General features: G+C 56.3%; 1 protein-coding gene across 2 annotated transcripts in view; it reads right to left on the bottom strand.

Moving 5' to 3' along the window:
* Positions 1 to 13,724, bottom strand: part of CREBRF (CREB3 regulatory factor) — a 115,033-nt gene extending 101,309 nt beyond the window's left edge. Inside the window, exon 1 of one of the 2 annotated variants that reach the window (XM_073620596.1) lies at positions 13,566 to 13,724. The gene's annotated coding sequence lies outside the window, so the exon portion shown is untranslated. The remainder of the gene's footprint in view (positions 1 to 13,565) is intronic. The other variant, XM_073620597.1, reaches the window with a different exon arrangement.
* Positions 13,725 to 25,794: the final 12,070 nt, after the last annotated feature.

Genomic DNA, 25,794 nt, shown 5'->3' with positions numbered 1-25,794 from the left:
TCAATGGGCTGCCCTATGTACAAAAGAAGTCCCTGACCCTTTTGCAAAATCACAGCACACCATGCGTTTTAACACAAAAAAAACGTGTGTTAGAAATTGCGTGGGGGTACTGTTAAGCGGTAATGGCAATACTGCATGTCTGCAAAAGGGCACACATTTTTTGCGCATTACAGGAAAGCACATGATTTTATGCCCCTTCCTGCAATGCACAAGTGTGAACGTAGCCTGAAGGTACACTTTAACTTTGAGAAATATTTAAAGGGTTATTTCATCTTTACCAAAAAACTGCATGTGCATAAAAGGGGCGTCTAGATAAAACAAACTGTGCAGCCTTGACTAAAGCAGAATACTGCCCTTGCTAGAGGTAGGCCATTTACGTATCTCATGAAGCCTGACTGGAAAACTCCCAGGATGCTTCAAGGGATGTTGCTAACAAAGGCCCAGCTGTTACTGTTCACATCCACAATCACAACAGTAAGCTCTCAAACTTAGTAAGGGCCCTTTCACACGGGCACTTCAAACAGGTCCGCCTGTCAGTTTTTCAGGCGGACCTGATCAAACGCTCCATTCACCCCTATGGGTGAATGGAGCAGTAACATATCTGCTTACACCCGCTGCTATACGATCCGATCCTGTCCGCCAAATTCAGATGGTGAATCAGATGAAAACGGACAGGCGGTCCGTTTTCATCCAATCTCCCCATAGAAGAGAGTGGGACTCTGACAGGTCCGACCCAGCACAGGAGGCGGAGACAGACCTGTCATGTGAAAGGACCCTTACTGTATCAGGGGAAGGAAAGAGTATGTGAGGGGGTTTGAATCAGAAAGAGAACTCACTCGTGTCATGGCGGAGGTAAACCGTAACAGCTTGACCTCTCTTGGCAACATGCTGGGATGGCCCACCCTTATCTGCATAGGCAATTTTTTGGTAAAGGTGAACTAAGCTTTTCAAATGTTTACCTTGTACTTTGGATTAATAAAAGTAAAAACTACACCTAAAGCAAGATATTAAAAGCGACAGAAGCAGCAGGTAGCTGACAGCATTACCTCGTTGCTATATGGTACCCAAAATCTCTCACTTCGATATGCAAATAAAAAGTTGCTATTTAGCTAAGAATAGGAATACTAAATACACCCTCCCCCACTTGGTGAGAATGTCCAGGCCTGCTAATAGGTGGCTCTGATACCATATATTGGGATTGATTTACTAAGGCCTGATTCACACCAATGCAGGTTGCAGTTTGCATATCCTCGGTGCATTTTGTGTTTTTCAATATACGTTTTTGATCCACTGAAGTCTTTGGAACCAAAAACCAGAACAAAGTCCCTGGCTCTTTCCATAAAATGCACAGATGTAAACATGACCCATAGGAAACCATGTTAAATGGACTGTAGTGTGTTTCTGCAAAACTGAAAACGCACTAAAACATGTATAGGTGTGAACCAGGCCTAAAACCGGAAAGTGCAAAATCTGGTGCAGCTGTGCATGAAAACCAAATCAGCTTCTTTTTTTTTTTTTTTTAGTTGAAAGCTGATTGGCTACCATGCACAGCTGCACCAGATTTTGCACTCTCCGGTTTCAGTAAATAAACCGCATTGTATTGTAGAATGAGAGAGCTGTATGTGATCTCCACTACAAGGAAAGAAACTGCTTGAGGCACCAGACATCACTAGGGTGAAAGTTTCTATAGTAACCAGGGTTTTCTTTTACACGCAGATTTGTTTTAAAAAAAAATAGCTACAGCCATGCATTTCTTTTCTTATTACTAGAGTCTGTGACTCTCAGGGACATATAAGGTCTATGCCGATTTTTTACAGCACAGTACAATGTACAAATAGAGGGTGGTGGTACTGTAGTGAGCAGACGGACAACCCGGAGCACTAGGAATTTGGTGCTCAAGGACATTTACTGAAAAGAAAACAGTGGACAAAAACAGAGACCAACATTTCAGGAAAACACCAGTCCCTTTTCGTTTGGTGCTTTTGCCTAGAAAATAGAGCACCTGCTCGAAGCGTCAGTCTTGGTGTATTTGGTCTACTATTCTCTTTTTACTAAAACGTCAGATTCTGGAGTGCTGGCATCTTATCTCATTTGTAAAGTTTCCCCAGCAGGGGGAGTTAGAATCCTTTCAGGTTTGTATTGCTTTTTGTGTCCTTCCTGGGGAGATTTCCCTCATTTCCTGTCCCCAGTGGTGACACAGACCGCAATAAAAACCTGGGAAAGTGGATAGATAGGAAAACCCTAGGGTCTAGTGCTATCCATCAACTTTCCAGGTTTTCAGTGTAGAAGCTGCAAGCCTGGAAACCAGGCAACCTGTACCCACACCAATATAATACTACTGGATAGTAATGCTAATAGGAGAACCCTAGGGTCCAGTGCTATTACTATCCAGTAGTATTATATTGGTGTGGGTACAGGTTGCCTGGTTACCAGGCTTGCAGCTTCTACACTAAAAACTTGGGAAAGTTGATAGCACTGGATCCTAGGGTTCTCCTATTAGTATTACTAACCAGTAGTATAATAGTATGGGTACAAGTTGCCTGCTTACCAGGCTGGCAGCTTTTACACCCCAGCAGAATTCTAATCACTTTTTTCGTTTGCAATGCAGAACAGCAGATCTAAGACTGAAGCACCACATGTTAACAGTCCAGATACAATTTCATTACAGTTTAGGGTCTGAAAGCATAAAAATGGATAAACCAATGCGTTTGCATTTTCAATTCCCGATGAGGACAACAAACAACGTGGAAAAACTGATTGAGAATAAGGCCTCATTGCCACTAGTGCAGCTTGTGAGGCGACTTTGCAACACAAAGTCGCATAACAAGTCGCAGTCAATTTATTTCAACAGCACCCGTTCCAATCTATGCGACTTGAAGGATCTTGCAATACGTTGATGCAATTTTCTTGCAACTTGAAAAATTTGTACCCCAACACTTCATATTCGCGATATGTGCCTGTTGTATCATGTACCTCCTGTTCTCTTTGTATTGCTTCCTTTATGTGAAATCCCTGGTATCCCTGCCAGTCCCTCTGCTTTCCTATTTAAAACTGACCACAATAAGCAGGAGAGCACACCGTGGTCAGTTCTCTAGTTATGCTGGGAACTCCTGCTCTCCTCCAATGATCAGACTTGTCCTGACTCCTGACACGCCTCCATTGCACAGCCATTCACTGGTGTCCTGCTGCTTCCCCTCCCCCCAGGCTCTTATAAGAGAACAGAGGGAATGTGATAACTTATAAAAAAGGGGAAAAAATGTTTTTTTCTTCATACCTGTAAAATCCTTTTCTTTGAGTACATCATGGGACACAGAATTAGGCTAATATTCATTACCTGCTGGGTTATACTTTTATTTCCAGGTGAATGGACACTAGTAGACCAAATGTCTTTAGACAGGAAGTGATCCCCTATATAACCCATCCCATAAAAGGAAGTACTTCAGTTTTGTAGCAAGCACTGAATCCTCAAAAAGAGGGGAGGGGCCTCTGTGTCCCATGATGTACTCAAAGAAAAGTATTTTACAGATAAGTATGACAAAAAAATCCTATTTTCTTTTTCATACATCATGGGACACCGAGTTAGGCTAATATTCATTACCTACTGGGATGTCCTAGAGCAATAGCCTTGAGGAGAGGGAGACACCCTGCCAAACAATAGCCATCAGACCTTATACGGCACCCCGCAGTGCACTGCGGCCGAAAGCCGAATCCTCGGCTGCTTGAACATCCACTTGATTAAATTTTGTGAACGTATGCACAGAAGACCATGTAGCAGCCTTACAAATCTGAGCCACAGATATCTGATGGTGAAAAGCCCAGGAGGTTCCTACACCCCTGGTAGAATGAGCTCTCACCCTAAAGGGAGGAGCTTTACGTTTCAGACCATAGGCCTGAATTACCAAATTGACAGACCCAATTGGCAATGGAAGCTGCCTGCCCCTTCTTGGGTCGTTTTGGTAAAACAAAAAAGGAGTCTGATCCACAGGACTGCAGTTGTCTCTTTTCCGCCGAACAAGGCTGAGAGAAAAAAGAAGGTAAAATAATGTCCTGATTTAAATGAAAGGCCGACAACACTTTTGGCAAAAAGGATGGAACAGGTCGTAACATGACCCTGTCGTGGTGGAGGTTCAAGTACGGTTCTAAATTTAGGCTCCGACACCCTTCTAGCTGAGGTGATAGCCATCAGGAAAGCTAGCTTGCGTGACAGCAAGTCTAATGGAATTTCCTTCATTGGTTCAAATGGTTGTTTCTGTAACACAGACAGCACCAAAGTTCAAGTCCCAAGGACACATAGGTGACCTAATGGGGGGAAGCAAGCGAGTTGCCCCCTGCATAAAGGCTTGGATCAATGAATGGGAGGCTAAAGGCCTTTGGAAGAATACTGATAGAGGTCAAGTTTTGGCCCTGATTGTACTTAAAGCCAATTTGATTTCCACAGCTGACTGTAGAAAAGAGAATTCTCTCAATCATGCATTTCCGAGCATGCCATTATTTGGTTTCACACCAAGCAATATAAGTCTTCCAGACCTTATGATGGATCTTCTTAGTGACAGCTTTTCTAGCATTCACTAGGGTAGACACCATTTGTCCCAAGATGCCACGGTCCTTTAAGACCCTGGCTTCAATAGCCATGCCGTCAAATTTAGAGACTGTAAATTGGGGTTGAATATAGGACCTTGAGACAGTACATCGGGTAGACGTGGAAGCGTCTATGGCCCATCTGTGGTCAGTCTCACAATCTCCGGGAACCAGCGCCTTCTGGGCCAGGCTGGTGCCACCAGAATAACTGGAACTTCCTCTCCAAATCCTGCGAAACAAATGTGGAAGGAGAGGGATCGGAGGGAAAGCATAAACCAGGGAGTACTGGCTCCATGGAACTACCAGAGCATCTGCTCCAATTGCCAGAGGATCTCTTGTTCGGGACACAAACTGCTGTAGCTTGTTGTTGAACCTGGATGCCAGTAGGTCGACCTTTGGCCATCCCCAATGTTGGCAAATTTCCTGGAGCACTTCTGGGTGTAGGGACCATTCCCCCAGGCAGATTTGCTGGAGACTGAGATAATCTGCCTTCCAGTTCTCTACTCCCGGGATATGGACTGCCGATAGAAATCGGCACGTGTGCCTCTGCCCAGGCTAGTATGTGGTACACCTCCTTCAGAGCTGAACGACTCCTGATACCACCTCGTGGTTTATATAGGCCACTGTAGTGGCATTGTTGGACTGAACCCCGATAGGGCAGTCCTAAAGCTCCACCGTCCATGACCGCAGGGTCAGTCGTACTGCCCATAATTCCAGGACGTTGATGGGCAGGATCTGTTCTGTCTTTGACCATTTCCCTTGAGCTGTGAGCCCCTCTAGGGTCGCTCCCCAGCCTGAGAGACTGGCATCTGTAGTCAATACTCTCCAAGTTACCGGGAGGAAGGATCTTCCCTTTCGCAGGTTCTGATTCTGCAAACCACCAGTTTAGGCTTAAGCGTGCCCAAGGAGATAAGAACATCGGATAATCCAGGGCTTGTCCTCTCCCATTCCAAGCCAACAAGATGTCTTGTTGTAGAGGCCTGGAATGGAACTGGGCATAGGGCACTGCCTCGAAGGAGGATACCATCCTCTAGGACTCATACAGAGCCGAATGGAGGGTTGTCTGGTGCCCCTTATCTGACGCACCTGATTCTTCAGGGCACAGATCCTTGTGGGTGGCAAGAATATTCTTGCTTGGACCGTATCTAGGATAAGACCTAAATACTTTAGAGACTTTGAGCTGGTCCCAAGGTTTACTTTTCATTATTTATGATCCAGCCAAAGCTTTCCAAATATCGCACTGTGCATGTTATGCCCTGTTCTAGAGATTGTAGTGAGTGATCTCTAAGCAGAAGCTCATCCAGATACCCAAGCATCAGGATTCCTTGGGCCCTTAAAAAGACCCAGTTCTGGTGCTAGGACCTTTGTGAACACCCAGGGAGCTGTAACAAGCCAGGAGGGTAGAGCCACAAACTGAAAAGGACGTTCCTCTACTGCAAATCGCAGGAACCTCTGATAAGGCTGAAAGATAGGTACATGTAAAAACGCGTCCTTTATATCAAAAGAGGCTAGAAAGTCTCCCATCTTGAGTGAGGCTACTACTGAGCGGACAGACTCCATCCGAAAGGACTGGATCAGTAGATACTGGTTCAGGGATCTTAGGTTCAAAACGGGCCTTGTGTCCCTGTTGGGTTTTTGAACCATAAAAACGTTTGAGTAAAACCCCGTGCCCCTTTCGGGTACAGGAACCTCTACAATCAGTCCTTGATGCACTAGATGATGTAGTGCACGAAGCAATAAGTCTCTTTTAGAGGATCCGAGGGAAAGCTGGATCTTAAAAACCTGTGAGGGGGAACCCCCACAACTCCAGCTTGTAACCGCGGGATATAGTGGAGGAGACCCATTCGTCTTGAACTATTGTTCTCCAAATGTCCGCAAACTGCAGCAGCCTTCCCCCCACCAGATGGAGTGGGGGTGTCCCCTCAAAAGGAGGGCTTGGTTCTGGGTTTAGAAGAATTTTGGACCCAGGGCTTTTTCTGGACCTGGCCTTGCAGCTTGCCCCTGGCTCTAGCGCCCTGTTGGCGGCGGAACCGCCCTGGCGCTGAGACATTTGAGGAAGCAGTCCCTGCGGTTTTATACGAGGGACACGTGGTGCTTTTCTTCACAGGAAGTAGAGAATTCTTCCCTCCGGAAATCTTTTGGATATATTTGTCCAAGTGATCACCAAATAAACGTTTCCCATGAAAGGGGAAACCTGACAATAACTTTTTACAAGGAAGCTCAGCTGACCAGTTCTTAAGCCACAAAAGTCTGCGCATATGTACAGACAAGAGAGCCAAACGAGAAACCTGCTGTATTGAATCCTTTAAAGAAAACACAGCACTCAAGGAATATCTGCCTTATTTCCAGGCAGATCATCCTCCTGGTTAAGCTTGATCATCTGATCCTTTACGGACTGGCAGATACCAATTGCTGGCTGAATAGCTGAACTGGCCAAAGATAAGGAAGCCTTTAATAATGACTAAAATTTCTTGTCAACGGGGTCTTTCAAGCCCTGTGCAATATCTACTGGACAAAAAAAGAGAGCACCTGGGTGTAGTATTAAAACACCTCAGAAGGGAGACCCTTTAAAAGGGCTCACCAAGCCCCTATGCAACAATCCTGCTAAGCACCTTTAGCCCACCAAGCAACACCTGGTGACTCACGTGACCCGGGTAAGAAAATGAACCACTGCAAATGCCTGGTTCAGAGCCTGCTCTGTGTCCCACAGCTGCCTTCTGGAAGCACAGCATGCTTGGCATACACAGCTTAAATAAGCTGGGTGTGTGCCAGAACATGCATTGTCCTGGCGAACGGGTGTGACTGTATTCGCGTATGACGTGAATCTTCGTGCACCCAGATAAAGGCTACGGTGCCTGTGCAACGAAGCCGCGTGCGCCATGGCCACCAAGCAAACAAACTGCTGAGCACAGCAGCACTCTTGCAAACGCATGTGCGCTATGGCGAAAGAAATGCGAAATGGCGCACCGTCGTGCTCCATCATATAGGTAAAAAACAGACAGAAAATCACACGCAAAAAAGGTACACTTTGCAAACACCCACAGCTAGCCCAAAACTCCCCTGTATGGCCGCACACAGGTGTCCATCGCTTGACTGATTGTTACAATCACTGGGACACCCCACAATATTAAATAAAGGGGTTTGCTTACCCGTTCAGGTGCAGGGCAGCTTAGAAAGAGCCCAATCTTCACCCTTCACAGTGGGTTCCTGTCACTTGAGGACCTTCAAGGACTAGGTACCCTTTTCATGCTTAGGGTCCACTCCCTTGGACCTGTACAGCACCCTACATGAATGCCTTAGCGCTGTAGTGTCCAGGATTCCTCTTCACAGGGTCCAGCGCCCGGAGGCCACATTGCAGGCAAAACCTAGCAGGATCTTGAGTCTTCTTTACGAGGCTCGGGTACCATTTATCTAAGCATATAAAGCCTGTGTCAAATGGATCTGATCGGTCAATCCCTTGATTCATTTAAGAACAGTTTGTGGGACTAGAGACCTGGAGCTCAGAGAGCTCAAACAACCGTGCCATCCACCTTGCAAACACTGGTAAAAAAACTTAAGTATTTCCTGTATGGGAGGGGTTACATAGGTGATCACTTCTGGTCTAAAGACCTTTGGTCTACCAGTGTCCATACACCTGGAGATGAAGTATAACCCAGCAGGTAATGAATATTAGCCTAACTCTGTGTCCCATGATGTATAAAAAAGGTATTTATGTTTTTGTATATCTATACAAAAATGTTTTGCCTTTCATTTCTATTTTAAACTGAATGGGTTATTTTACAAGGTGATCATTTACAATCACTTTAAGTGCCAGAGGCTGCACTAGTTGGAACTCAGCCTAAAATAAGTAGCTGGTTTAGTAGCGTGTTAAAACAACTACTGAGGAGTTCTATGTCTGATATCATACTGGTAACATAACAATACATGTTCACCCTCAATCCGTCCGCCAGTACCATGATGCCATGATACCTGTGTGTGCCCAGCACAGGCAGTGGTGGCAGGGATACTACGAGTGCGTATGCAAGGGTGGCTAAGACAGGACTCCACAGGACCCTACATGCTAAGTAGCCACCCTTGCAATTCAAATCAAGGCCAGTGATGAGGAGACCTGGTGAAATGAGAGAACAGAAAAGCAGAACACAATATAAAAGTCCTGCCATCAGCACAAAGGAGGGGGGGGGGGGGGTTACGATCATTTCAAAAAGGAACAGTTTGGGCTGAAATTCTACTGATATATATATCTCCCCCAAAGTATGCTTTGTTCTTTTTAAACCAGAACCCCTGGGGGAAAAAAAATCCCATGAAGTGGGGCTGTGCCTGCATTGCGTAGGTTAACCACTCATTTTGTCCAGGGACACATAGAAGGGCTATACTTATCCTGGAGGATCGGCAGATTAGGCAAGTATATGTCCGCTCTCCTCACCCATAGACAAAAATGAGCAGTTATGTAATCTTTGAGAGGACTGTCAGAAACTGCAGACCTAATAGAGGAAATGAGGGTCAGAGAGTGTAGGCATGCTACATTTTTGACGGGATATTCTGCAGAAGACAATATGAAACTGGGAACGTGTTACATGAGGCTAGTAGTGCTCAATGCTATTACCCTAATCAATGTTCTCACTACAAATGGCCAAGGGCCGCACATCAGATACCAAAGGACCACAGTTTGGGCAGGAGGAGGTTAGGACATCTGTCAGGTTTTTTGTTGTCCTAACCCCATTGAGGAGATTTCACTTCTTGTTCCAAAGATGCTACACAAAGGGAAAGAATATCTCTCCAAGCAAGCAAGAAGCTCCTCTTAGGCCCCAAGCACACGGGGCATTTGCCCAACTCTCCTAAACACTTTTCCTCCTGGCAGAAGCGGTTTGGCAGAAAGAACAAAAATTGTATCAAAAATTGTATAAAAGTCAGCAGATGAATGACGCATGCCTTTTAGTTACATGTTTTAGCCACAGGTTTGTTATTATGCACCATTACAACCTTCTAGACACTGGCATCCTAACAAATAATGTCATCACTTGATAAGGATGAAGCCTGTTGCATCCATAGTATCCTTGTTTTATCCTCCTCTGCCTCTCTCCCTCAGCACTGGGGTCACATTAGCTGACTGATGGAGAGAAACTGAGGGAGAAGAGAAACATTTTAATACTAGTCAGTACTAGTGTGCAAAAGTGTATTTGCTTTGGAAGAAAACATCACCTTTAAACATTGGGTGTCCTACAGGTGTGGATGTTGCTGCATTATGTAAAACTATTAGAATAGTTTTTTACATTATAAAATGGGATGTCCTGAGATTGTCCATAACTTTAAAGGGTGCCTTCACTGAAAAGAGGTTGAGAAAACACAGCTCTAAACGAGGGTTGCCACCTCATCCCTTTAAACCCGAACACATATTAATTACACAGGTTCTGTGGCTGATTAGGTGATAAACTCATGTGGTGCCTTATCTGCATTTAATTAGCCTCAGAACCTTTGTAATTCAAAGATGTTCGGGGTTTAAAGGGATGAGTTGGCAACCATAATCTAAACGCCTATGTGTGCATGGAGGGATGTTTAGAGGAAATTTAAAAAAAGCCAGACGCCCTAGTAGCAGCGTTTTTTTAACGCTCAGTGTGCAGGAGTCCTTAAAGCGAAGCTCCGCTTGTTTGCTTCCTCCCCACCTCCACTGCCACATTTGGCACCTATCAGGGGCAGCGAATACCTGTCAAAACCAGGTACCCACCCCACTTACGGGTAAGATCACCGCAATCGTTGTGCGGCGATCTATGAAATTTACAGCCCTTCCTCCTCCTCCCCCCCCCCCCCCCCCGCTGCCTTCTGGGAGACACACAGGTCCCAGAAGACAGCGGGACCATTCAGAAAGTGCAGTGCGACCCACAGTAAGAAACAGGCTGTGAAGCCGCAAGGCTTCACTTCCTGCTTCCTTTAGTGAAGATGCCGGCGCCTCCACCCAGAGTCCATGGACAAATCGGCTTGGGGTGCTGACATCATGAGATCCCTGGACAGGTAAGTGTCCATATATTAAAAGTCAGCAACTACAGCATTTGTAGCTGCTGATTTTTTTATTTATTTTTTACAGGGTGGAGCTCCTCTTTAAGCTTAAATCTTTATGTCTTAAGCATAAAGATTTTGCTGGACTAAACTAAAAAATTCCAGCATGGATGGTGCAGTCTTCCCTGCCGGCTATTGGCTTCTCCAGTAGCTGTCATAAGACTGGAACAGCGAATGCTTCTGTGTGATTGCAGTCACTCTTCCACTGACGTCCTTTCTGCCTGGCTCCGTTGATTTGTCAATAAATGTTTTTTGATCCCGGTGGGGTCAGCGTGGCCCCCTGGGGCTTGAATTTTGGACGGTTCACAGGAATCAGACAAAATAAGCACCTTGTATGGTTCGCTTTTTAGCCAGTTCTTACTGGAACAGGTGTCCTCCAAAGGTAGATTCCCCCTCCTGTGTGATTCCATGTTGGATTCCTGCTCATCTCCTGGACTGAAGGCAATGGTCACCATGACAACTATATAGGGTGAATCTCCTCACAAATAAAAACCTGACAATGGGGGTTAATAATTCCCCACTTCATCATCCCATCCCCTTTCAGGCTGAGACCTGTCTCTCTCTCTTTCACTTTCAGGAGGCAGAGGGAAAACACATCATACACATTAGTTACCGTTTACTAGTTGTTTTCATATCCTCTGAAGCCAGGAAGGATGTGACTATTCTGCTCTGCTCACATTAAAGAATGCACACACACAACAGACATTGAAGCCACAAAACTAGGGAATGCCACCCATGCCTATCCACTCACACCCCTCTCTTACACTATACAGCCAACATGGCCTCAGCTTCTGCTCCGAGTCAGCCTAACCTCGTGACGGAAGCACAACGACGCCGCTCATTGGATACAACGGCAGCAGCTCCTGTTCCCATTCGTCGCGGGTGCTGTCGCTTAGAGACAAGCTCCCGCCTACCTCCTCCCCCCAAAGTTGATGTGACCGAACACATAAACAATCCCCAGCTCCATTCAATGTGAGGGGCGGGCGGGAGAGCAGGGGCCCAGCTGCATCTTCCTCCTCCCTCCCCCCCAGCATTGTAGAAGACGCACAGGAGCTGACTGACGGTGGGGGCATTAGAATGATTATGTAAAACACGAGGCTCCTCCCATCATGTGCTCACACCCCCTGGACATGCAGAGTCCTCTATTCAGCGACACACCCCCTTCTCTGCCATCACTGCATGTAAACAACAGGCCCGGACACCTCTAGGAGTATCCTCGGCACACCTATATATATAAAAAAAAAATCCTCGGCACACATACCAGTGCTATAGTGCTCTACACAAGCCTGAGCAACACTGCTCTCATAGCTATATACTGGTCTGCATCAGTCCCAGCTCACCGAGCAGGAAAGTCCCACACCAGATCACAGAGGTCACAGCTTCTCCACCCCTTCCAAACACAAGGGACTCCACCCCTCCTATTATCTGCTGGAGGCACCCCATCCCACCCATATAGTCTACTGGAGGCACCCCATCCCACCCATATAGTCTACTGGAGGTACCCCACCCCCCTAATATCTGCTGGAGGTACCCCATCCCATCCATATAGTCTACTGGAGGTACCCCACCCCCCTAATATCTGCTGGAGGTACCCCATCCCATCCATATAGTCTACTGGAGGCACCCCATCCCATCCATATAGTCTACTGGAGGCACCCCATCCCACCCATATAGTCTACTGGAGGCACCCCACCCCCCTAATATCTGCTGGAGGTACCCCATCCCACCCATATAGTCTACTGGAGGCACCCCATCCCACCCATATAGTCTACTAGGGATACCTCACCCTCCTAATATCTGTTGGAGGCACCCCATCCCACCCATATAGTCTACTGGAGGCACCCCATCCCATCCATATAGTCTACTGGAGGTACTCCACCCCACTAATATCTGCTGGAGGCACCCCATCCCATCCATATAGTCTACTGCATGTACCCCACCCCCCTAATATCTGCTGGAGGCACCCCATCCCACCCATATAGTCTACTGGAGGTACCCCATCCCACCCATATAGTCTACTGGAGGTACCCCACCCCCCTAATATCTGCTGGAGGTACCCCATCCCACCCATATAGTCTACTGGAGGCACCCTATCCCACCCATATAGTCTACTGGAGGTACCCCACCCCCCTAATATCTGCTGGTGGTACCCCATCCCATCCACATGCCACCTAGTCTACTGGAGGCACCCCATCCCATCCATATAGTCTACTGGAGGTACCACATGCCACCTAGTCTACTGGAGGTACCCCATCCCATCCATATAGTCTACTGGAGGTACCCCACCCCCCTAATATCTGCTGGAGGCACCCCATCCCACCTATATGGTCCACTGGATTACCCCATCCCATCTAAACTCAGCTGGGGGCCCTCCATCTCTTCTAGATTCACCTCGTTGTACCCCATCAATTTCTATATTCAGCTGATGTTCCCCTATCCCTTCAATTCTATGATCATCTAGGGGGTACCCCAGTCTTTCCATACTCAGCTCATCATCAATGATCAGGCTCCTTGTATCACACTATCAGTCTGTGTGGATCATCTTTTAAAATAAACACACCAATCGTATTATTTCCCCATTAGGTGTCCCATGTGGTCGGCCGTATTTAGTTGTGTCAATGGGAATAGTATGAGTGGAAATGATTGTGGTGTGAGTGAGTGCATGGAGGGTGCAGCTCAGAGGCCATGCCACCCACATACACACACAGTCACTGGCAGCTTTCTGTCAATGGTGCACCACGCCCCCTACACCTGACAGCAGCCTTCTCCCCCATCACACACGCACACACGGTGCTGGCAATCCTGGCAGTGACAAGTGCCATCTGATGAGCAGTCCTCTGCCCCCACCTCGGGCTGTCCTGGCAGGCGTGCCCTGTCCCGTGCCCCTGTCTTACTTCAGCTGACCGCCCCACCGCCAGCACCCCGTACCCCCTCACCTGTCACTGGTAGTTGGGAGAAGGCGCTCGATGTGTGGGGTCAGGCGCTCCGCCGCCAACGATCACACCCCCGGACAGTCTCCATGCTTTCTGCTTTGTTTTGTTTATTTCCTTCCTGACGGGTTCCCGGAAAGCGCGTGACTCCCCACCCATGTGACCCGCCACTGCACCAATCCCATCCGCCTGGTACCCGAGCCCAGCCAATAGGCGCTCACCTGTCAAGGGTGGAAAAAGGAGGGGAGGGGGCGAGTCCCGAGCAGGAGGAGAGGGGCAGCAGAGAGCCCGGAGACGGCTCATACTTCGGACACATTATACACTGACTGACACCCAGGAGCAGGGGATGATCCATCCTTGTCCTCCCTGGGGGATCACCCATCCTTGTCCTCCCTGGGGGATCACCATGACAAGCACTAGTGCTGATTATTAATAGGGGGATGGGGGCTAATTAGCAGTCTAATATGAGAAGGGGATTCCCTTAGTGGGAGGGATCATAGCTCATTCATCCCCATATGGGAGGGGGATTCCAGAGGGAAGGAGATTTCTCTAGAAAGGCTGATGATAGGATTTATAGACGTCCTCCAATCAGCACTGACTCCCCGCTCCCAGTCTCTGACTCCCCGCTCCCAGTCTCTGACTCCCCGCTCCCAGTCTCTGACTCCCCGCTCCCAGCACTGACTCCCAGCTCCCAGCACTGACTCCCAGCTCCCAGTCTCTGACTCCCCGCTCCCAGTCTCTGACTCCCCGCTCCCAGTCTCTGACTCCCCGCTCCCAGTCTCTGACTCCCCGCTCCCAGCACTGACTCCCCGCTCCCAGTCTCTGACTCCCCGCTCCCAGTCTCTGACTCCCCGCTCCCAGCACTGACTCCCAGCTCCCAGCACTGACTCCCAGCTCCCAGCACTGACTCCCAGCTCCCAGCACTGACTCCCCGCTCCCAGTCTCTGACTCCCCGCTCCCAGTCTCTGACTCCCCGCTCCCAGTCTCTGACTCCCCGCTCCCAGTCTCTGACTCCCCGCTCCCAGTCTCTGACTCCCCGCTCCCAGTCTCTGACTCCCCGCTCCCAGTCTCTGACTCCCCGCACTGACTCCCCGCTCCCAGTCTCTGACTCCCTGCTCCCAGCACTGACTCCCCGCTCCCAGTCTCTGACTCCCCGCTCCCAGTCTCTGACTCCCCGCTCCCAGTCTCTGACTCCCCGCTCCCAGTCTCTGACTCCCCGCACTGACTCCCCGCTCCCAGTCTCTGACTCCCTGCTCCCAGCACTGACTCCCCGCTCCCAGTCTCTGACTCCCCGCTCCCAGTCTCTGACTCCCCGCTCCCAGTCTCTGACTCCCCGCTCCCAGTCTCTGACTCCCCGCTCCCAGTCTCTGACTCCCCGCTCCCAGTCTCTGACTCCCCGCTCCCAGTCTCTGACTCCCCGCTCCCAGCACTGACTCCCCGCTCCCAGTCTCTGACTCCCCGCTCCCAGTCTCTGACTCCCCGCTCCCAGCACTGACTCCCCGCTCCCAGCACTGACTCCCAGCTCCCAGCACTGACTCCCCGCTCCCAGTCTCTGACTCCCCGCTCCCAGTCTCTGACTCTGACTCCCCGCTCCCAGTCTCTGACTCCCCGCTCCCAGTCTCTGTCTCTGACTCCCCGCTCCCAGTCTCTGACTCCCCGCTCCCAGTCTCTGACTCCCCGCACTGACTCCCCGCTCCCAGTCTCTGACTCCCTGCTCCCAGCACTGACTCCCCGCTCCCAGTCTCTGACTCCCCGCTCCCAGTCTCTGACTCCCCGCTCCCAGTCTCTGACTCCCCGCTCCCAGTCTCTGACTCCCCGCTCCCAGTCTCTGACTCCCCGCTCCCAGTCTCTGACTCCCCGCTCCCAGCACTGACTCCCCGCTCCCAGTCTCTGACTCCCCGCTCCCAGTCTCTGACTCCCCGCTCCCAGCACTGACTCCCCGCTCCCAGCACTGACTCCCAGCTCCCAGCACTGACTCCCCGCTCCCAGTCTCTGACTCCCCGCTCCCAGTCTCTGACTCCCCGCTCCCAGTCTCTGACTCCCCGCTCCCAGTCTCTGACTCCCCGCTCCCAGTCTCTGACTCCCCGCTCCCAGTCTCTGACTCCCCGCTCCCAGTCTCTGACTCCCCGCACTGACTCCCCGCTCCCAGTCTCTGACTCCCTGCTCCCAGCACTGACTCCCCGCTCCCAGTCTCTGACTCCCCGCTCCCAGTCTCTGACTCCCCGCTCCCAGTCTCTGACTCCCCGCTCCCAGTCTCTGACTCCCCGCTCCCAGTCTCTGACTCCCCGCTCCCAGTCTCTGACTCCCCGCTCCCAGTCTCTGACTCCCCGCTCCCAGTCTCTGACTCCCCGCACTGACTCCCCGCTCCCAGTCTCTGACTCCCTGCTCCCAGCACTGACTCCCCGCTCCCAGTCTCTGATTCCCCGCTCCCAGTCTCTGACTCCCCGCTCCCAGTCTCTGACTCCCCGCTCCCAGTCTCTGACTCCCCGCTCCCAGTCTCTGACTCCCCGCTCCCAGTCTCTGACTCCCCGCTCCCAGCACTGACTCCCAGCTCCCAGTCTCTGACTCCCCGCTCCCAGTCTCTGACTCCCCGCTCCCAGCACTGACTCCCAGCTCCCAGTCTCTGACTCCCAGCTCCCAGTCTCTGACTCCCCGCTCCCAGTCTCTGACTCCCCGCTCCCAGTCTCTGACTCTGACTCCCCGCTCCCAGTCTCTGACTCCCCGCTCCCAGTCTCTGTCTCTGACTCCCCGCTCCCAGTCTCTGTCTCTGACTCCCCGCTCCCAGTCTCTGACTCCCCGCTCCCAGTCTCTGACTCCCCGCACTGACTCCCCGCTCCCAGTCTCTGACTCCCTGCTCCCAGCACTGACTCCCCGCTCCCAGTCTCTGACTCCCCGCTCCCAGTCTCTGACTCCCCGCTCCCAGCACTGACTCCCCGCTCCCAGCACTGACTCCCCGCTCCCAGTCTCTGACTCCCCGCTCCCAGTCTCTGACTCCCCGCTCCCAGTCTCTGACTCCCCGCTCCCAGTCTCTGACTCCCCGCTCCCAGTCTCTGACTCCCCGCTCCCAGTCTCTGACTCCCCGCTCCCAGTCTCTGACTCCCCGCTCCCAGTCTCTGTCTCTGACTCCCCGCTCCCAGCACTGACTCCCCGCTCCCAGTCTCTGACTCCCCGCTCCCAGTCTCTGACTCCCCGCTCCCAGTCTCTGACTCCCCGCTCCCAGTCTCTGACTCCCCGCACTGACTCCCCGCTCCCAGTCTCTGACTCCCCGCTCCCAGTCTCTGACTCCCCGCTCCCAGTCTCTGACTCCCCGCTCCCAGCACTGACTCCCCGCTCCCAGTCTCTGACTCCCCGCTCCCAGTCTCTGACTCCCCGCTCCCAGTCTCTGACTCCCCGCACTGACTCCCCGCTCCCAGTCTCTGACTCCCCGCTCCCAGCACTGACTCCCCGCTCCCAGCACTGACTCCCCGCTCCCAGTCTCTGACTCCCCGCTCCCAGTCTCTGACTCCCCGCTCCCAGTCTCTGACTCCCCGCTCCCAGTCTCTGACTCCCCGCTCCCAGTCTCTGACTCCCCGCACTGACTCCCCGCTCCCAGTCTCTGACTCCCCGCTCCCAGCACTGACTCCCTGCTCCCAGCCTCTGACTCCCCGCTCCCAGTCTCTGTCTCTGACTCCCCGCTCCCAGTCTCTGACTCCCCGCTCCCAGTCTCTGACTCCCCGCTCCCAGTCTCTGACTCCCCGCTCCCAGTCTCTGACTCCCCGCACTGACTCCCCGCTCCCAGTCTCTGACTCCCCGCTCCCAGCACTGACTCCCCGCTCCCAGCACTGACTCCCCGCTCCCAGCACTGACTCCCCGCTCCCAGTCACTGACTCCCCGCTCCCAGTCTCTGACTCCCCGCTCCCAGTCTCTGACTCCCCGCTCCCAGTCTCTGACTCCCCGCTCCCAGTCTCTGACTCCCCGCTCCCAGCACTGACTCCCCGCTCCCAGCACTGACTCCCCGCTCCCAGCACTGACTCCCCGCTCCCAGCACTGACTCCCCGCTCCCAGTCTCTGACTCCCCGCTCCCAGTCTCTGACTCCCCGCTCCCAGTCTCTGACTCCCCGCACTGACTCCCCACTCCCAGTCTCTGACTCCCCGCTCCCAGCACTGACTCCCCGCTCCCAGTCTCTGACTCCCTGCTCCCAGCACTGACTCCCCGCACTGACTCCCCGCTCCCAGTCTCTGACTCCCCGCTCCCAGTCTCTGACTCCCCGCTCCCAGTCTCTGACTCCCCGCTCCCAGTCTCTGACTCCCCGCTCCCAGTCTCTGACTCCCCGCTCCCAGCACTGACTCCCCGCTCCCAGCACTGACTCCCCGCTCCCAGCCTCTGACTCCCCGCTCCCAGCCTCTGACTCCCCGCTCCCAGTCTCTGACTCCCCGCTCCCAGTCTCTGACTCCCCGCTCCCAGCACTGACTCCCCGCTCCCAGCACTGACTCCCCGCTCCCAGCACTGACTCCCCGCTCCCAGCACTGACTCCCCGCTCCCGTCTCTGACTCCCCGCTCCCAGTCTCTGACTCCCCGCTCCCAGTCTCTGACTCCCCGCACTGACTCCCCGCTCCCAGTCTCTGACTCCCCGCTCCCAGTCTCTGACTCCCCGCTCCCAGTCTCTGACTCCCCGCTCCCAGTCTCTGACTCCCCGCTCCCAGTCTCTGACTCCCCGCTCCCAGTCTCTGACACCCCGCTTCCAGCACTGACTCCCTGCTCCCAGCCTCTGACTCCCCGCTCCCAGCCTCTGACTCCCCGCTCCCAGCCTCTGACTCCCCGCTCCCAGCCTCTGACTCCCCGCTCCCAGCCTCTGATTCCCCGCTCCCAGTCTCTGACTCCCCGCTCCCAGTCTCTGACTCCCCGCTCCCAGCACTGACTCCCCGCTCCCAGTCTCTGACTCCCCGCTCCCAGTCTCTGACTCCCCGCTCCCAGTCTCTGACTCCCCGCTCCCAGTCTCTGACTCCCCGCTCCCAGCACTGACTCCCCGCTCCCAGCACTGACTCCCCGCTCCCAGTCTCTGACTCCCCGCTCCCAGTCTCTGACTCCCCGCTCCCAGTCTCTGACTCCCCGCTCCCAGTCTCTGACTCCCCGCACTGACTCCCCGCTCCCAGTCTCTGACTCCCCGCTCCCAGCACTGACTCCCCGCTCCCAGTCTCTGACTCCCCGCTCCCAGCACTGACTCCCCGCTCCCAGTCTCTGACTCCCCGCTCCCAGCACTGACTCCCCGCTCCCAGCACTGACTCCCCGCTCCCAGCACTGACTCCCCGCTCCCAGTCTCTGACTCCCCGCTCCCAGTCTCTGACTCCCCGCTCCCAGTCTCTGACTCCCCGCTCCCAGTCTCTGACTCCCCGCTCCCAGTCTCTGACTCCCCGCTCCCAGCACTGACTCCCCGCTCCCAGCACTGACTCCCCGCTCCCAGCTCTGACTCCCCGCTCCCAGCTCTGACTCCCCGCTCCCAGTCTCTGACTCCCCGCTCCCAGTCTCTGACTCCCCGCTCCCAGTCTCTGACTCCCCGCACTGACTCCCCGCTCCCAGCACTGACTCCCTGCTCCCAGCCTCTGACTCCCCGCTCCCAGTCTCTGACTCCCCGCTCCCAGTCTCTGACTCCCCGCTCCCAGTCTCTGACTCCCCGCTCCCAGTCTCTGACTCCCCGCTCCCAGCACTGACTCCCCGCTCCCAGCACTGACTCCCCGCTCCCAGCACTGACTCCCCGCTCCCAGCACTGACTCCCCGCTCCCAGTCTCTGACTCCCCGCTCCCAGTCTCTGACTCCCCGCTCCCAGCACTGACTCCCCGCTCCCAGCACTGACTCCCCGCTCCCAGCACTGACTCCCCGCTCCCAGCACTGACTCCCCGCTCCCAGCACTGACTCCCCGCTCCCAGCACTGACTCCCCGCTCCCAGTCTCTGACTCCCCGCTCCCAGTCTCTGACTCCCCGCTCCCAGTCTCTGACTCCCCGCTCCCAGTCTCTGACTCCCCGCTCCCAGTCTCTGACTCCCCGCACTGACTCCCCGCTCCCAGTCTCTGACTCCCCGCTCCCAGCACTGACTCCCTGCTCCCAGCCTCTGACTCCCCGCTCCCAGCACTGACTCCCCGCTCCCAGCACTGACTCCCCGCTCCCAGCACTGACTCCCCGCTCCCAGTCTCTGACTCCCCGCTCCCAGTCTCTGACTCCCCGCTCCCAGTCTCTGACTCCCCGCTCCCAGTCTCTGACTCCCCGCTCCCAGTCTCTGACTCCCCGCTCCCAGTCTCTGACTCCCCGCTCCCAGTCTCTGACTCCCCGCTCCCAGTCTCTGACTCCCCGCACTGACTCCCCGCTCCCAGTCTCTGACTCCCCGCTCCCAGCACTGACTCCCCGCTCCCAGTCTCTGACTCCCCGCTCCCAGTCTCTGACTCCCCGCTCCCAGTCTCTGACTCCCCGCTCCCAGTCTCTGACTCCCCGCTCCCAGTCTCTGACACCCCGCTTCCAGCACTGACTCCCCGCTCCCAGCACTGACTCCCCGCTCCCAGCACTGACTCCCCGCTCCCAGCCTCTGACTCCCCGCTCCCAGTCTCTGACTCCCCGCTCCCAGTCTCTGACTCCCCGCTCCCAGTCTCTGACTCCCCGCTCCCAGTCTCTGACTCCCCGCTCCCAGCACTGACTCCCCGCTCCCAGTCTCTGACTCCCCGCTCCCAGTCTCTGACTCCCCGCTCCCAGCCTCTGACTCCCCGCTCCCAGTCTCTGACTCCCCGCTCCCAGCACTGACTCCCCGCTCCCAGTCTCTGACTCCCCGCTCCCAGTCTCTGACTCCCCGCTCCTAGTCTCTGACTCCCCGCTCCCAGTCTCTGACTCCCCGCTCCCAGTCTCTGACTCCCCGCTCCCAGTCTCTGACTCCCCGCTCCCAGTCTCTGACTCCCCGCTCCCAGTCTCTGACTCCCCGCTCCCAGCACTGACTCCCCGCTCCCAGTCTCTGACTCCCCGCTCCCAGTCTCTGACTCCCCGCACTGACTCCCCGCTCCCAGTCTCTGACTCCCCGCTCCCAGCACTGACTCCCCGCTCCCAGTCTCTGACTCCCCGCTCCCAGTCTCTGACTCCCCGCTCCCAGTCTCTGACTCCCCGCTCCCAGTCTCTGACTCCCCGCTCCCAGTCTCTGACTCCCCGCTCCCAGTCTCTGACTCCCCGCTCCCAGCACTGACTCCCAGCTCCCAGTCTCTGACTCCCCGCTCCCAGTCTCTGACTCCCCGCTCCCAGCACTGACTCCCCGCTCCCAGCACTGACTCCCCGCTCCCGTCTCTGACTCCCCGCTCCCAGTCTCTGACTCCCCGCTCCCAGTCTCTGACTCCCCGCACTGACTCCCCGCTCCCAGTCTCTGACTCCCCGCTCCCAGTCTCTGACTCCCCGCTCCCAGTCTCTGACTCCCCGCTCCCAGTCTCTGACTCCCCGCTCCCAGTCTCTGACTCTGACTCCCCGCTCCCAGTCTCTGACTCCCCGCTCCCAGTCTCTGTCTCTGACTCCCCGCTCCCAGTCTCTGACTCCCCGCTCCCAGTCTCTGACTCCCCGCACTGACTCCCCGCTCCCAGTCTCTGACTCCCTGCTCCCAGCACTGACTCCCCGCTCCCAGTCTCTGACTCCCCGCTCCCAGTCTCTGACTCCCCGCTCCCAGTCTCTGACTCCCCGCTCCCAGTCTCTGACTCCCCGCTCCCAGCACTGACTCCCCGCTCCCAGTCTCTGACTCCCCGCTCCCAGTCTCTGACTCCCCGCTCCCAGTCTCTGACTCCCCGCTCCCAGTCTCTGACTCCCCGCTCCCAGCACTGACTCCCCGCTCCCAGTCTCTGACTCCCCGCTCCCAGTCTCTGACTCCCCGCTCCCAGTCTCTGACTCCCCGCTCCCAGTCTCTGACTCCCCGCTCCCAGTCTCTGTCTCTGACTCCCCGCTCCCAGCACTGACTCCCCGCTCCCAGTCTCTGACTCCCCGCTCCCAGTCTCTGACTCCCCGCTCCCAGTCTCTGACTCCCCGCACTGACTCCCCGCTCCCAGTCTCTGACTCCCCGCTCCCAGTCTCTGACTCCCCGCTCCCAGTCTCTGACTCCCCGCTCCCAGCACTGACTCCCCGCTCCCAGTCTCTGACTCCCCGCTCCCAGTCTCTGACTCCCCGCTCCCAGTCTCTGACTCCCCGCTCCCAGCCTCTGACTCCCCGCTCCCAGTCTCTGACTCCCCGCACTGACTCCCCGCTCCCAGTCTCTGACTCCCCGCTCCCAGCACTGACTCCCCGCTCCCAGCACTGACTCCCCGCTCCCAGTCTCTGACTCCCCGCTCCCAGTCTCTGACTCCCCGCTCCCAGTCTCTGACTCCCCGCTCCCAGTCTCTGACTCCCCGCTCCCAGTCTCTGACTCCCCGCTCCCAGTCTCTGACTCCCCGCTCCCAGTCTCTGACTCCCCGCACTGACTCCCCGCTCCCAGTCTCTGACTCCCCGCTCCCAGCACTGACTCCCTGCTCCCAGCCTCTGACTCCCCGCTCCCAGTCTCTGTCTCTGACTCCCCGCTCCCAGTCTCTGACTCCCCGCTCCCAGTCTCTGACTCCCCGCTCCCAGTCTCTGACTCCCCGCTCCCAGCACTGACTCCCCGCTCCCAGCACTGACTCCCCGCTCCCAGCACTGACTCCCCGCTCCCAGCACTGACTCCCCGCTCCCAGTCACTGACTCCCCGCTCCCAGTCACTGACTCCCCGCTCCCAGTCTCTGACTCCCCGCTCCCAGTCTCTGACTCCCCGCTCCCAGCACTGACTCCCCGCTCCCAGCACTGACTCCCCGCTCCCAGCACTGACTCCCCGCTCCCAGCACTGACTCCCCGCTCCCAGTCTCTGACTCCCCGCTCCCAGTCTCTGACTCCCCGCTCCCAGTCTCTGACTCCCCGCTCCCAGTCTCTGACTCCCCGCTCCCAGTCTCTGACTCCCCGCTCCCAGTCTCTGACTCCCCGCTCCCAGTCTCTGACTCCCCGCTCCCAGTCTCTGACTCCCCGCACTGACTCCCCACTCCCAGTCTCTGACTCCCCGCTCCCAGCACTGACTCCCCGCTCCCAGTCTCTGACTCCCTGCTCCCAGCACTGACTCCCCGCACTGACTCCCCGCTCCCAGTCTCTGACTCCCCGCTCCCAGTCTCTGACTCCCCGCTCCCAGTCTCTGACTCCCCGCTCCCAGCACTGACTCCCCGCTCCCAGCACTGACTCCCCGCTCCCAGCCTCTGACTCCCCGCTCCCAGCCTCTGACTCCCCGCTCCCAGTCTCTGACTCCCCGCTCCCAGTCTCTGACTCCCCGCTCCCAGTCTCTGACTCCCCGCTCCCAGTCTCTGACTCCCCGCTCCCAGTCTCTGACTCCCCGCTCCCAGCACTGACTCCCCGCTCCCAGCACTGACTCCCCGCTCCCAGCACTGACTCCCCGCTCCCGTCTCTGACTCCCCGCTCCCAGTCTCTGACTCCCCGCTCCCAGTCTCTGACTCCCCGCTCCCAGTCTCTGACTCCCCGCTCCCAGTCTCTGACTCCCCGCTCCCAGTCTCTGACTCCCCGCACTGACTCCCCGCTCCCAGTCTCTGACTCCCCGCTCCCAGTCTCTGACTCCCCGCTCCCAGTCTCTGACTCCCCGCTCCCAGTCTCTGACTCCCCGCTCCCAGTCTCTGACACCCCGCTTCCAGCACTGACTCCCTGCTCCCAGCACTGACTCCCTGCTCCCAGCCTCTGACTCCCTGCTCCCAGCCTCTGACTCCCCGCTCCCAGCCTCTGACTCCCCGCTCCCAGTCTCTGACTCCCCGCTCCCAGTCTCTGACTCCCCGCTCCCAGTCTCTGACTCCCCGCTCCCAGTCTCTGACTCCCCGCTCCCAGTCTCTGACTCCCCGCTCCCAGTCTCTGACTCCCCGCTCCCAGCACTGACTCCCCGCTCCCAGTCTCTGACTCCCCGCTCCCAGCACTGACTCCCCGCTCCCAGTCTCTGACTCCCCGCTCCCAGCACTGACTCCCCGCTCCCAGCACTGACTCCCCGCTCCCAGTCTCTGACTCCCCGCTCCCAGTCTCTGACTCCCCGCTCCCAGTCTCTGACTCCCCGCTCCCAGTCTCTGACTCCCCGCTCCCAGTCTCTGACTCCCCGCACTGACTCCCCGCTCCCAGTCTCTGACTCCCCGCTCCCAGCACTGACTCCCCGCTCCCAGTCTCTGACTCCCCGCTCCCAGCACTGACTCCCCGCTCCCAGTCTCTGACTCCCCGCTCCCAGCACTGACTCCCCGCTCCCAGCACTGACTCCCCGCTCCCAGTCTCTGACTCCCCGCTCCCAGTCTCTGACTCCCCGCTCCCAGTCTCTGACTCCCCGCTCCCAGTCTCTGACTCCCCGCTCCCAGTCTCTGACTCCCCGCTCCCAGCACTGACTCCCCGCTCCCAGCACTGACTCCCCGCTCCCAGCTCTGACTCCCCGCTCCCAGCTCTGACTCCCCGCTCCCAGTCTCTGACTCCCCGCTCCCAGTCTCTGACTCCCCGCTCCCAGTCTCTGACTCCCCGCACTGACTCCCCGCTCCCAGCACTGACTCCCTGCTCCCAGCCTCTGACTCCCCGCTCCCAGTCTCTGACTCCCCGCTCCCAGTCTCTGACTCCCCGCTCCCAGTCTCTGACTCCCCGCTCCCAGTCTCTGACTCCCCGCTCCCAGTCTCTGACTCCCCGCTCCCAGCACTGACTCCCCGCTCCCAGCACTGACTCCCCGCTCCCAGCACTGACTCCCCGCTCCCAGTCTCTGACTCCCCGCTCCCAGTCTCTGACTCCCCGCTCCCAGTCTCTGACTCCCCGCTCCCAGCACTGACTCCCCGCTCCCAGCACTGACTCCCCGCTCCCAGCACTGACTCCCCGCTCCCAGCACTGACTCCCCGCTCCCAGTCTCTGACTCCCCGCTCCCAGTCTCTGACTCCCCGCTCCCAGTCTCTGACTCCCCGCTCCCAGTCTCTGACTCCCCGCACTGACTCCCCGCTCCCAGTCTCTGACTCCCCGCTCCCAGCACTGACTCCCTGCTCCCAGCCTCTGACTCCCCGCTCCCAGCACTGACTCCCCGCTCCCAGTCTCTGACTCCCCGCTCCCAGTCTCTGACTCCCCGCTCCCAGTCTCTGACTCCCCGCTCCCAGTCTCTGACTCCCCGCTCCCAGTCTCTGACTCCCCGCTCCCAGTCTCTGACTCCCCGCTCCCAGTCTCTGACTCCCCGCTCCCAGCACTGACTCCCCGCTCCCCGCACTGACTCCCCGCTCCCAGTCTCTGACTCCCCGCTCCCAGCACTGACTCCCCGCTCCCAGTCTCTGACTCCCCGCTCCCAGTCTCTGACTCCCCGCTCCCAGTCTCTGACACCCCGCTTCCAGCACTGACTCCCCGCTCCCAGCACTGACTCCCCGCTCCCAGCACTGACTCCCCGCTCCCAGCCTCTGACTCCCCGCTCCCAGCCTCTGACTCCCCGCTCCCAGTCTCTGACTCCCCGCTCCCAGTCTCTGACTCCCCGCTCCCAGTCTCTGACTCCCCGCTCCCAGCACTGACTCCCCGCTCCCAGCACTGACTCCCCGCTCCCAGCACTGACTCCCCGCTCCCAGCACTGACTCCCCGCTCCCAGTCTCTGACTCCCCGCTCCCAGTCTCTGACTCCCCGCTCCCAGTCTCTGACTCCCCGCTCCCAGTCTCTGACTCCCCGCTCCCAGTCTCTGACTCCCCGCTCCCAGTCTCTGACTCCCCGCTCCCAGTCTCTGACTCCCCGCTCCCAGTCTCTGACTCCCCGCACTGACTCCCCACTCCCAGTCTCTGACTCCCCGCTCCCAGCACTGACTCCCCGCTCCCAGTCTCTGACTCCCTGCTCCCAGCACTGACTCCCCGCACTGACTCCCCGCTCCCAGTCTCTGACTCCCCGCTCCCAGTCTCTGACTCCCCGCTCCCAGCACTGACTCCCCGCTCCCAGCACTGACTCCCCGCTCCCAGCCTCTGACTCCCCGCTCCCAGCCTCTGACTCCCCGCTCCCAGCCTCTGACTCCCCGCTCCCAGTCTCTGACTCCCCGCTCCCAGTCTCTGACTCCCCGCTCCCAGTCTCTGACTCCCCGCTCCCAGTCTCTGACTCCCCGCTCCCAGTCTCTGACTCCCCGCTCCCAGCACTGACTCCCCGCTCCCAGCACTGACTCCCCGCTCCCAGCACTGACTCCCCGCTCCCAGCACTGACTCCCCGCTCCCAGCACTGACT

Source organism: Aquarana catesbeiana, linkage group LG03, assembly GCF_042186555.1.
Source record: "Aquarana catesbeiana isolate 2022-GZ linkage group LG03, ASM4218655v1, whole genome shotgun sequence".
NCBI lineage: Eukaryota > Metazoa > Chordata > Amphibia > Anura > Ranidae > Aquarana > Aquarana catesbeiana.
Note: the sequence above shows the minus strand (reverse complement) of the source record. Positions and strands in the feature narration are given on the sequence as shown.